The sequence below is a fragment of the Zonotrichia leucophrys genome, unplaced genomic scaffold (assembly GCF_028769735.1).
Source record: "Zonotrichia leucophrys gambelii isolate GWCS_2022_RI unplaced genomic scaffold, RI_Zleu_2.0 Scaffold_415_44760, whole genome shotgun sequence".
Lineage (NCBI taxonomy): Eukaryota > Metazoa > Chordata > Aves > Passeriformes > Passerellidae > Zonotrichia > Zonotrichia leucophrys.
In genome coordinates this window covers 5636-9964 of record NW_026992620.1, presented here as the reverse complement: position 1 = coordinate 9964, position 4329 = coordinate 5636, and the positions used below count along the sequence as shown (strand labels likewise).

The window sequence follows — 4329 nt, the reverse complement described above, 5'->3', positions numbered from 1 at the left end:
CCTGACTCATTTCATCTCCCGAAATTTCATCTGTCCTCGCTGATCTCCCCTCTTTCCCCTTCCACCCATTGGCTTTTTTCTCCCCCCCAGCCCCCGCTGTGAAGAGCCTGGCTCTGTGTTCTCCATCCCCTCCTGGTTGGCACTGCCAGGCTGGCATGAGGAGCCCCTCAGCCTTCCCTGCTCCAGGCTGGACCAGCCCAGCTCCCTCAGCCTCTGCTCACAGCCCAAGGGCTCCAGCCCCACCTTGGAGGCCCTTCCCAGACCCTGTTCCAGCTGCCAGACATCTTTCCTGTCCTGGGAACAAAACCAGACCCCAGTGACCTGGATAATCCACGTCCTTGATGTCCTGGTCACACAGCTCTGGCCCCTTGTCCCTGTGTCAGGTTTTGGAGTTGATCTTGTGGAACATCCTTGGGGGGAACTGCAGCTCCAGGTGGGCCGGGGGGATCCCGGGGGACAGGGACCCTGCTGGGCATGAACAGCTTTGGACTTCTGGGGGAAACTATGAGGGGGGCGGCTGGGTAAGGGTGACCAACCCAGTGACCTGACACAGCCCTCCTCTGATGTCACACCCTGCTCAGGAATGTCACAGCCTGTTCTGGGAGTCACAGCTGATGTCAGCCTGCTTTGTGATGTCACACAGCTGCACTGTGATGTCACATCCCACTCCCCGATGTCATGGCCGACTCTGTGATGTCACTCTGCCACCCTCTATGATGTCAGAATCTCCCCTGTGATGTCACAGCCTGCTCTGTAATGTCACAACTTACCCTGTGATGTCACAGCCCACCCTGTGATGTCACATAGCTCTCCTGTGGTGTCAAAGTCTGAGCTCCGATGTCACAGCTGGCTCTGTGATGTCACACAGTCCCATCTATTATCTTACCTGATCAATGACCCCACAGAACCTACTCTGTGATGTCATAACCCACTCTGTGACCTCACTCAACCCATTCTGTGATGTCACACAGCCCCTTGCTGGCATCACAGCTGCTCTGTGCCTCTCTCATCACAGCCACAGTGGTGCCTCAATGACACAGCCCCTCTGCGACACCACAGCCGTTCCCTGAGGTCTCCGTCCCCTCTCTGGGACATGCCCTGGTGTCACCTTTGTTGCAGGGGGACAGGTGGCCTCCAGGCACATTTGGGCCCCGGTGCCGGCAGCCCCCAGGGCTGGAGGTGCCCAGCATCTCCAACAGACTGCAGAACCTCCGCGCCACCCCCGACAGCCACAAGTGTCCATCCTGGTCCCGGCGGAGCTGGCGTCGCTTGGAATCCTGGCCAGAGTGTGGCTGTGGAGCGGCCGCCAGGCTCAGCGGGGCGGGGACCTCCGGGAGCCCCCAGAACCACCTGGCCCGCGGGTGCCCGCAGCAGCCCCAGGGCTGTGCCCATGCCCGTGCCCGTGTCTGTGTCACCATCCCCTGTGTACCCGCGGCAGCCCCAGGGCTATGCCTGTGCCCGTGCCCGTGTCACTGTCCCCTGGATGCCAGCAGCACCCCCAGGGCTGTGCCTGTGTCCGTGTCACCGTCCCCCGGGTGCCCGCGGCAGCCCCAGGGCTGTGCCTGTGTCTGTGTCACTGTCCCCCTGTTGCTGGGACTGCACTTCCCTCCCGGGGATGGAGCTCTGAGCCGTCCTGGCCCCCCAAACCTTCGGGGGTGCTGTGGGAGTCTCACCTGGACGCAGACGCTCAGCAGGGCCCCTCTGCGCCCACCCCTGTGCCCACCCCTGTGCCCATCCCTCACCACGGTGTCCCCAAGCCCCGCAGGTCCCGCGGTGCCCAGGGGGCGGGATGGGGACCTGCCCCTCCTGGGGGGATTCTGTCCCCTCCCTTCCCCTGTCACCTCCAGTCAGGGCTGCTCAGGGGGTCCCGGCTCTGGCTCCGGGAGTCGGGCAGGGGCCACCTCCCTGCGGAAGGAGTACTGAGCATCCGCCCTCAGCTGGTGGTGGTCATGGAGGAGAGCCACGGAGGAACGAGCCTCCTGCAGCCGGGGAACTCCCCCTCCTGCGGCAGGCCAGGGGGCAGCCCCACGTTCCCCCAAGCCCTGCTCAGGCCAGGCTGCTCTGGGCACTGCCCCAGGGCCTCAGCCCCTGGCAAGGGCACAGCAGCAGCTCAGCTGCAGCTCCCAGAGGACTCAGTCCCACCATGGGGCCATTGTGGTGCTCTGCACAGTCCCATGGTCTCAGAGCATTGGGGAGTAGGACGGTCGGGACAGATGGAGACGAAAGATTTCTGGAGCCAGGTCGTGGAACTTGCGGTTTATTGCAGAGGGTCTGGGTGCCGGGGCCACACTTGCAGCTGCCAGCCACAGCTCAGAGCAGGCCTGAGAGAAGAGAGGGGTAGAGAGAATGACAGGGTAAGAGAGTAAAAGGGTGAGAAAGCAAAAGCATAAGAGAGTGAGGTTCCCATTACAATACAATAAATCTTCTTCTGTGTTGAATATTCTATTTCTCACTAACCAATCTAGTACAATATGCAAATCCTATACCACTTACATACAGGCTATAAGAATCATTACATTACCATACTGTGTTACATTTTAAACCTTAAAATCTCCTCTTTGGGCCCCTTCTGCCAAGCTAGTAGGGTGTCCTCTGACCCTTGGACCTGACTGCAAGCAGAGGGTATTGTTTCATCAAAAGGGGATTACCTTCAGTCTGGCCACACTATTGCTTCCAGGCTTTTAGTAACTAAGGTATCTCAAAGCCGGCTTTCATGTCGATCTCTCTTATAGATTCTATACTCGCAAAATCTTTTGCCAGACAATCATATTTATAAGTCATTCCTGTTTCATCTTCCCCAACACCATGGAACCAAGAAAACCATTTTGACACTGCAAGGCCTCATGGAAGCAAGGGGCCGTTGTGCCAAAGGGGACCCAGAGAGACCACTGTGATATCACTGGACTTGCAGAAACAAAGATCTGTTGTGATACTACGGGGCCACATGGAACCAAGGGGCAATTGTGATGCTGCAGGGCCCCAAGGATCCAAGAACATGGGAAAGTTCTGGTTGGCTTGGCTTGTTGACGGTTGCTTCTCATCTGCCCCTAAAACCCTGGACTTCTGTGCTTTCCTTCCTGTGGGAAAGAACTCTCCCACTCCTCCAGGTGTTCATGGCTGAAATTGGGATTCTATGTCCAAATTCAATTATATCGAAGGATGATTCCTGTATGAAGCCTGCCAGAACAGACAGCTCTGGATGGTTTTGGCATCTTGGGGGCCACCTCTCATCTGCCTTCAAAACACTACGGGGCCAAGCTTTTTGTTCCATGGAAAAATCATCTTTCAAGTGCAGGTGTCCATAGCAAAAATTGGGAATCTGCCTCCAAAATTTTTTATATCCCAGGACAGCTCCCAGACAAAAGCTGCCAGGACTGTCTAGGTTCCCTTGGCTTCCTGAGGGCCAGCTCTTATCTGCCTGTGAAACACTTGGGCTCTGCCCTTTCCTTCCTGTGGAGAAGAACTGTCCTTCTCATCCAGGTGCCCATGGACAAAACTGGGATTTGGCTTTCCAAACTCCATCTACCCAAGCACTGCTCCCTGACAAAAGTTGCCAAGACACACAGGTCTGGCTGGCCTTGACCTCCTTGGGGCTGCCTCTAATTAGTCTTTGAAACACTGGGGCTCTGCCCTTTCCTTCCTGTGGAGAAGAACTGTCATTCTGGTCCAGGCACTCATGGCTGAAATGGAATTCCACCTACAAATATCCAAGGGTTGCTTTCAGACAAAAGCCGCAAGGACAGACAGGCCTGGCTTACCTTGGCCTCTGGTGACTGCCTCTGATCTGTCTTCAAAACCCTGGGGCTCTGTGGTTTCCTTCCTGAAGAAAAGAACCATCCTTCCTGTCCAGGCACCCATGGCCTCAAGCACATGAGCACTGTACAGGGACAGAGGAGCTCTGTGCTCAGTGGGGTGGGGAGTGAGGGGAGCAGAGGAGGGCCCTGGGAGGGATTGAAGGGTGGTTTCAGTGATAGTGGATCCTTTTGACATGGTAGAGAACAACCACAGAAAGAAAAAAATCAAAGCTAAAGGCACATGGGGTAGGCTCAGTTTAGGAACAAAGAGAACAGACGTTCTCTCCCAGGGCAGAGCTGTGGTGCAACACATCTCCCAGAAGGAGCCTGGAGCAGCCCAAGGCTTTGTGTGGGCAGACAGAGGCAGGCAGGAGGCAGAGCTGTCAGCAAAGGAAGGGGCCAGCCAGGTGGGACAGCCGGGGGATGCCGACAGCCTGCAGGGACAGAGGCGCAGGGCAGGGACACCGTGGGACAGCCTGGGCTGCACAGGGCACAGGGATGGGCAGCAGCTGCAAGACAGCCCTGCCAGAGCCAG

General features: G+C 57.1%; 1 long non-coding RNA gene across 1 annotated transcript; it reads right to left on the bottom strand.

Annotated features, from left to right (window-relative positions):
• Nucleotides 1-2235: 2235 nt before the first annotated feature.
• Nucleotides 2236-3876, bottom strand: LOC135441673 (uncharacterized). The gene is made up of 2 exons (XR_010438520.1): nt 3759-3876; nt 2236-2321 (listed from the first exon to the last, which is right to left on the bottom strand). It is a non-coding gene; the product is annotated as an uncharacterized LOC135441673 (long non-coding RNA).
• Between the last annotated feature and the right edge of the window lie 453 nt (nt 3877-4329).